We start from the raw sequence: 8,673 nt of genomic DNA, 5'->3' as shown, positions 1-8,673 counted from the left end.
TCTCCCTGCCTGGAAGTCTGACACTTGTCTGAAATTTTTAGAGTATGAAAATGCGGTTTTTCACCCAAAATTCGACTGTGCGCCCATGACTCGCAAACTTCACCCACATTTGGGCGACTGTCCTGGGGTACCTCACAACATATTGACGCCCCCCTGGCGTGGAAGTAGGGGAAACGTGTCAATTTTCACAAAATCGTGATTTTCTGAAAATATTTCTAAGTGTCAAGGACACTTTTGGAAAATCTTCCCCAGGCTCCTGGAAGCCTCCTCGGTACGCCTCCGGCGGTTTCCCCCTGCCTGGAAGTCTGACACTTGTCTGAAATTTTTAGAGTATGAAAATGCGGTTTTTCACCCAAAATTCGACTTTGCGCCCATGACCCGCAAACTTCACCCACAGTTAGGTCACTGCCTTGGGGTACCTCACATCATATTGACGCCCCCCTGGCGTGGAAGTAGGGGAAACGTGTCAATTTTCACAAAATCATGATTTTCTGAAAATATTTCTAAGTGTCAAGGACACTTTTGGATAATCTTCCCCAGGCTCCTGGAAGCCTCGTCGGTACGCCTCCTGCGGTTTCCCCCTGCCTGGAAGTCTGACACTTGTCTGAAATTTTTAGAGTATGAAAATGCGGTTTTTCACCCAAAATTTGACTTTGCGCCCATGACCCGCAAACTTCACCCACAGTTAGGTCACTGCCTTGGGGTACCTCACATCATATTGACGCCCCCCTGGCGTGGAAGTAGGGGAAACGTGTCAATTTTCACAAAATCGTGATTTTCTGAAAATATTTCTAAGTGTCAAGGACACTTTTGGAAAATCTTCCCCAGGCTCCTGGAAGCCTCCTCGGTACGCCTCCGGCGGTTTCCCCCTGCCTGGAAGTCTGACACTTGTCTGAAATTTTTAGAGTATGAAAATGCGGTTTTTCACCCAAAATTCGACTTTGCGCCCATGACCCGCAAACTTCACCCACAGTTAGGTCACTGCCTTGGGGTACCTCACATCATATTGACGCCCCCCTGGCGTGGAAGTAGGGGAAACGTGTCAATTTTCACAAAATCGTGATTTTCTGAAAATATTTCTAAGTGTCAAGGACACTTTTGGAAAATCTTCCCCAGGCTCCTGGAAGCCTCCTCGGTACGCCTCCGGCGGTTTCCCCCTGCCTGGAAGTCTGACACTTGTCTGAAATTTTTAGAGTATGAAAATGCGGTTTTTCACCCAAAATTCGACTGTGCGCCCATGACTCGCAAACTTCACCCACATTTGGGCGACTGTCCTGGGGTACCTCACAACATATTGACGCCCCCCTGGCGTGGAAGTAGGGGAAACGTGTCAATTTTCACAAAATCGTGATTTTCTGAAAATATTTCTAAGTGTCAAGGACACTTTTGGAAAATCTTCCCCAGGCTCCTGGAAGCCTCCTCGGTACGCCTCCGGCGGTTTCCCCCTGCCTGGAAGTCTGACACCTGTCTGAAATTTTTAGAGTATGAAAATGCGGTTTTTCACCCAAAATTCGACTTTGCGCCCATGACCCGCAAACTTCACCCACAGTTAGGTCACTGCCTTGGGGTACCTCACATCATATTGACGCCCCCCTGGCGTGGAAGTAGGGGAAACGTGTCAATTTTCACAAAATCGTGATTTTCTCAAAATATTTCTAAGTGTCAAGGACACTTTTGGAAAATCTTCCCCAGGCTCCTGGAAGCCTCCTCGGTACGCCTCCGGCGGTTTCCCCCTGCCTGGAAGTCTGACACTTGTCTGAAATTTTTAGAGTATGAAAATGCGGTTTTTCACCCAAAATTCGACTGTGCGCCCATGACTCGCAAACTTCACCCACATTTGGGCGACTGTCCTGGGGTACCTCACAACATATTGACGCCCCCCTGGCGTGGAAGTAGGGGAAACGTGTCAATTTTCACAAAATCGTGATTTTCTGAAAATATTTCTAAGTGTCAAGGACTCTTTTGGATAATCTTCCCCAGGCTCCTGGAAGCCTCCTCGGTACGCCTCCTGCGGTTTCTCCCTGCCTGGAAGCCTGACACTTGTCTGAAATTTTTAGAGTATGAAAATGCGGTTTTTCACCCAAAATTCGACTTTGCGCCCATGACCCGCAAACTTCACCCACAGTTAGGTCACTGCCTTGGGGTACCTCACATCATATTGACGCCCCCCTGGCGTGGAAGTAGGGGAAACGTGTCAATTTTCACAAAATCGTGATTTTCTCAAAATATTTCTAAGTGTCAAGGACACTTTTGGAAAATCTTCCCCAGGCTCCTGGAAGCCTCCTCGGTACGCCTCCGGCGGTTTCCCCCTGCCTGGAAGTCTGACACTTGTCTGAAATTTTTAGAGTATGAAAATGCGGTTTTTCACCCAAAATTCGACTGTGCGCCCATGACTCGCAAACTTCACCCACATTTGGGCGACTGTCCTGGGGTACCTCACAACATATTGACGCCCCCCTGGCGTGGAAGTAGGGGAAACGTGTCAATTTTCACAAAATCGTGATTTTCTGAAAATATTTCTAAGTGTCAAGGACTCTTTTGGATAATCTTCCCCAGGCTCCTGGAAGCCTCCTCGGTACGCCTCCTGCGGTTTCTCCCTGCCTGGAAGCCTGACACTTGTCTGAAATTTTTAGAGTATGAAAATGCGGTTTTTCACCCAAAATTCGACTTTGCGCCCATGACCCGCAAACTTCACCCACAGTTAGGTCACTGCCTTGGGGTACCTCACATCATATTGACGCCCCCCTGGCGTGGAAGTAGGGGAAACGTGTCAATTTTCACAAAATCGTGATTTTCTGAAAATATTTCTAAGTGTCAAGGACACTTTTGGAAAATCTTCCCCAGGCTCCTGGAAGCCTCCTCGGTACGCCTCCTGCGGTTTCCCCCTGCCTGGAAGTCTGACACTTGTCTGAAATTTTTAGAGTATGAAAATGCGGTTTTTCACCCAAAATTCGACTGTGCGCCCATGACTCGCAAACTTCACCCACATTTGGGCGACTGTCCTGGGGTACCTCACAACATATTGACGCCCCCCTGGCGTGGAAGTAGGGGAAACGTGTCAATTTTCACAAAATCGTGATTTTCTGAAAATATTTCTAAGTGTCAAGGACACTTTTGGAAAATCTTCCCCAGGCTCCTGGAAGCCTCCTCGGTACGCCTCCGGCGGTTTCCCCCTGCCTGGAAGTCTGACACTTGTCTGAAATTTTTAGAGTATGAAAATGCGGTTTTTCACCCAAAATTCGACTTTGCGCCCATGACCCGCAAACTTCACCCACAGTTAGGTCACTGCCTTGGGGTACCTCACATCATATTGACGCCCCCCTGGCGTGGAAGTAGGGGAAACGTGTCAATTTTCACAAAATCATGATTTTCTGAAAATATTTCTAAGTGTCAAGGACACTTTTGGATAATCTTCCCCAGGCTCCTGGAAGCCTCGTCGGTACGCCTCCTGCGGTTTCCCCCTGCCTGGAAGTCTGACACTTGTCTGAAATTTTTAGAGTATGAAAATGCGGTTTTTCACCCAAAATTTGACTTTGCGCCCATGACCCGCAAACTTCACCCACAGTTAGGTCACTGCCTTGGGGTACCTCACATCATATTGACGCCCCCCTGGCGTGGAAGTAGGGGAAACGTGTCAATTTTCACAAAATCGTGATTTTCTGAAAATATTTCTAAGTGTCAAGGACACTTTTGGAAAATCTTCCCCAGGCTCCTGGAAGCCTCCTCGGTACGCCTCCGGCGGTTTCCCCCTGCCTGGAAGTCTGACACTTGTCTGAAATTTTTAGAGTATGAAAATGCGGTTTTTCACCCAAAATTCGACTTTGCGCCCATGACCCGCAAACTTCACCCACAGTTAGGTCACTGCCTTGGGGTACCTCACATCATATTGACGCCCCCCTGGCGTGGAAGTAGGGGAAACGTGTCAATTTTCACAAAATCGTGATTTTCTGAAAATATTTCTAAGTGTCAAGGACACTTTTGGAAAATCTTCCCCAGGCTCCTGGAAGCCTCCTCGGTACGCCTCCGGCGGTTTCCCCCTGCCTGGAAGTCTGACACTTGTCTGAAATTTTTAGAGTATGAAAATGCGGTTTTTCACCCAAAATTCGACTTTGCGCCCATGACCCGCAAACTTCACCCACAGTTAGGTCACTGCCTTGGGGTACCTCACATCATATTGACGCCCCCCTGGCGTGGAAGTAGGGGAAACGTGTCAATTTTCACAAAATCGTGATTTTCTGAAAATATTTCTAAGTGTCAAGGACACTTTTGGAAAATCTTCCCCAGGCTCCTGGAAGCCTCCTCGGTACGCCTCCGGCGGTTTCCCCCTGCCTGGAAGTCTGACACTTGTCTGAAATTTTTAGAGTATGAAAATGCGGTTTTTCACCCAAAATTCGACTTTGCGCCCATGACCCGCAAACTTCACCCACAGTTAGGTCACTGCCTTGGGGTACCTCACATCATATTGACGCCCCCCTGGCGTGGAAGTAGGGGAAACGTGTCAATTTTCACAAAATCGTGATTTTCTGAAAATATTTCTAAGTGTCAAGGACACTTTTGGATAATCTTCCCCAGGCTCCTGGAAGCCTCGTCGGTACGCCTCCTGCGGTTTCCCCCTGCCTGGAAGTCTGACACTTGTCTGAAATTTTTAGAGTATGAAAATGCGGTTTTTCACCCAAAATTCGACTTTGCGCCCATGACCCGCAAACTTCACCCACAGTTAGGTCACTGCCTTGGGGTACCTCACATCATATTGACGCCCCCCTGGCGTGGAAGTAGGGGAAACGTGTCAATTTTCACAAAATCGTGATTTTCTGAAAATATTTCTAAGTGTCAAGGACACTTTTGGAAAATCTTCCCCAGGCTCCTGGAAGCCTCCTCGGTACGCCTCCGGCGGTTTCCCCCTGCCTGGAAGTCTGACACTTGTCTGAAATTTTTAGAGTATGAAAATGCGGTTTTTCACCCAAAATTCGACTTTGCGCCCATGACCCGCAAACTTCACCCACAGTTAGGTCACTGCCTTGGGGTACCTCACATCATATTGACGCCCCCCTGGCGTGGAAGTAGGGGAAACGTGTCAATTTTCACAAAATCGTGATTTTCTGAAAATATATCTAAGTGTCAAGGACACTTTTGGATAATCTTCCCCAGGCTCCTGGAAGCCTCGTCGGTACGCCTCCTGCGGTTTCCCCCTGCCTGGAAGTCTGACACTTGTCTGAAATTTTTAGAGTATGAAAATGCGGTTTTTCACCCAAAATTCGACTTTGCGCCCATGACCCGCAAACTTCACCCACAGTTAGGTCACTGCCTTGGGGTACCTCACATCATATTGACGCCCCCCTGGCGTGGAAGTAGGGGAAACGTGTCAATTTTCACAAAATCGTGATTTTCTGAAAATATTTCTAAGTGTCAAGGACTCTTTTGGATAATCTTCCCCAGGCTCATGGAAGCCTCCTCGGTACGCCTCCTGCGGTTTCTCCCTGCCTGGAAGTCTGACACCTGTCTGAAATTTTTAGAGTATGAAAATGCGGTTTTTCACCCAAAATTCGACTTTGCGCCCATGACCCGCAAACTTCACCCACAGTTAGGTCACTGCCTTGGGGTACCTCACATCATATTGACGCCCCCCTGGCGTGGAAGTAGGGGAAACGTGTCAATTTTCACAAAATCGTGATTTTCTGAAAATATTTCTAAGTGTCAAGGGCACTTTTGGAAAATCTTCCCCAGGCTCCTGGAAGCCTCCTCGGTACGCCTCCGGCGGTTTCCCCCTGCCTGGAAGTCTGACACTTGTCTGAAATTTTTAGAGTATGAAAATGCGGTTTTTCACCCAAAATTCGACTGTGCGCCCATGACTCGCAAACTTCACCCACATTTGGGCGACTGTCCTGGGGTACCTCACAACATATTGACGCCCCCCTGGCGTGGAAGTAGGGGAAACGTGTCAATTTTCACAAAATCGTGATTTTCTGAAAATATTTCTAAGTGTCAAGGACACTTTTGGAAAATCTTCCCCAGGCTCCTGGAAGCCTCCTCGGTACGCCTCCGGCGGTTTCCCCCTGCCTGGAAGTCTGACACTTGTCTGAAATTTTTAGAGTATGAAAATGCGGTTTTTCACCCAAAATTCGACTTTGCGCCCATGACCCGCAAACTTCACCCACAGTTAGGTCACTGCCTTGGGGTACCTCACATCATATTGACGCCCCCCTGGCGTGGAAGTAGGGGAAACGTGTCAATTTTCACAAAATCGTGATTTTCTGAAAATATTTCTAAGTGTCAAGGACACTTTTGGAAAATCTTCCCCAGGCTCCTGGAAGCCTCCTCGGTACGCCTCCGGCGGTTTCCCCCTGCCTGGAAGTCTGACACTTGTCTGAAATTTTTAGAGTATGAAAATGCGGTTTTTCACCCAAAATTCGACTTTGCGCCCATGACCCGCAAACTTCACCCACAGTTAGGTCACTGCCTTGGGGTACCTCACATCATATTGACGCCCCCCTGGCGTGGAAGTAGGGGAAACGTGTCAATTTTCACAAAATCGTGATTTTCTGAAAATATTTCTAAGTGTCAAGGACACTTTTGGAAAATCTTCCCCAGGCTCCTGGAAGCCTCCTCGGTACGCCTCCGGCGGTTTCCCCCTGCCTGGAAGTCTGACACTTGTCTGAAATTTTTAGAGTATGAAAATGCGGTTTTTCACCCAAAATTCGACTTTGCGCCCATGACCCGCAAACTTCACCCACAGTTAGGTCACTGCCTTGGGGTACCTCACATCATATTGACGCCCCCCTGGCGTGGAAGTAGGGGAAACGTGTCAATTTTCACAAAATCATGATTTTCTGAAAATATTTCTAAGTGTCAAGGACACTTTTGGATAATCTTCCCCAGGCTCCTGGAAGCCTCGTCGGTACGCCTCCTGCGGTTTCCCCCTGCCTGGAAGTCTGACACTTGTCTGAAATTTTTAGAGTATGAAAATGCGGTTTTTCACCCAAAATTTGACTTTGCGCCCATGACCCGCAAACTTCACCCACAGTTAGGTCACTGCCTTGGGGTACCTCACATCATATTGACGCCCCCCTGGCGTGGAAGTAGGGGAAACGTGTCAATTTTCACAAAATCGTGATTTTCTGAAAATATTTCTAAGTGTCAAGGACACTTTTGGAAAATCTTCCCCAGGCTCCTGGAAGCCTCCTCGGTACGCCTCCGGCGGTTTCCCCCTGCCTGGAAGTCTGACACTTGTCTGAAATTTTTAGAGTATGAAAATGCGGTTTTTCACCCAAAATTCGACTTTGCGCCCATGACCCGCAAACTTCACCCACAGTTAGGTCACTGCCTTGGGGTACCTCACATCATATTGACGCCCCCCTGGCGTGGAAGTAGGGGAAACGTGTCAATTTTCACAAAATCGTGATTTTCTGAAAATATTTCTAAGTGTCAAGGACACTTTTGGAAAATCTTCCCCAGGCTCCTGGAAGCCTCCTCGGTACGCCTCCGGCGGTTTCCCCCTGCCTGGAAGTCTGACACTTGTCTGAAATTTTTAGAGTATGAAAATGCGGTTTTTCACCCAAAATTCGACTGTGCGCCCATGACTCGCAAACTTCACCCACATTTGGGCGACTGTCCTGGGGTACCTCACAACATATTGACGCCCCCCTGGCGTGGAAGTAGGGGAAACGTGTCAATTTTCACAAAATCGTGATTTTCTGAAAATATTTCTAAGTGTCAAGGACTCTTTTGGATAATCTTCCCCAGGCTCCTGGAAGCCTCCTCGGTACGCCTCCTGCGGTTTCTCCCTGCCTGGAAGCCTGACACTTGTCTGAAATTTTTAGAGTATGAAAATGCGGTTTTTCACCCAAAATTCGACTTTGCGCCCATGACCCGCAAACTTCACCCACAGTTAGGTCACTGCCTTGGGGTACCTCACATCATATTGACGCCCCCCTGGCGTGGAAGTAGGGGAAACGTGTCAATTTTCACAAAATCGTGATTTTCTCAAAATATTTCTAAGTGTCAAGGACACTTTTGGAAAATCTTCCCCAGGCTCCTGGAAGCCTCCTCGGTACGCCTCCTGCGGTTTCTCCCTGCCTGGAAGTCTGACACTTGTCTGAAATTTTTAGAGTATGAAAACGCGGTTTTTCACCCAAAATTCGACTTTGCGCCCATGACCCGCAAACTTCACCCACAGTTAGGTCACTGCCTTGGGGTACCTCACATCATATTGACGCCCCCCTGGCGTGGAAGTAGGGGAAACGTGTCAATTTTCACAAAATCGTGATTTTCTGAAAATATTTCTAAGTGTCAAGGACACTTTTGGATAATCTTCCCCAGGCTCCTGGAAGCCTCCTCGGTACGCCTCCTGCGGTTTCTCCCTGCCTGGAAGTCTGACACCTGTCTGAAATTTTTAGAGTATGAAAATGCGGTTTTTCACCCAAAATTCGACTTTGCGCCCATGACCCGCAAACTTCACCCACAGTTAGGTCACTGCCTTGGGGTACCTCACATCATATTGACGCCCCCCTGGCGTGGAAGTAGGGGAAACGTGTCAATTTTCACAAAATCATGATTTTCTGAAAATATTTCTAAGTGTCAAGGACACTTTTGGATAATCTTCCCCAGGCTCCTGGAAGCCTCGTCGGTACGCCTCCTGCGGTTTCCCCCTGCCTGGAAGTCTGACACTTGTCTGAA

Source organism: Ranitomeya imitator, unplaced genomic scaffold (genome assembly GCF_032444005.1).
Source record: "Ranitomeya imitator isolate aRanImi1 unplaced genomic scaffold, aRanImi1.pri SCAFFOLD_549, whole genome shotgun sequence".
Taxonomy (NCBI): Eukaryota; Metazoa; Chordata; class Amphibia; order Anura; family Dendrobatidae; genus Ranitomeya; species Ranitomeya imitator.
The sequence above is the reverse complement of the archived record's forward strand: the minus strand, read 5'-3'. Positions refer to the sequence as shown.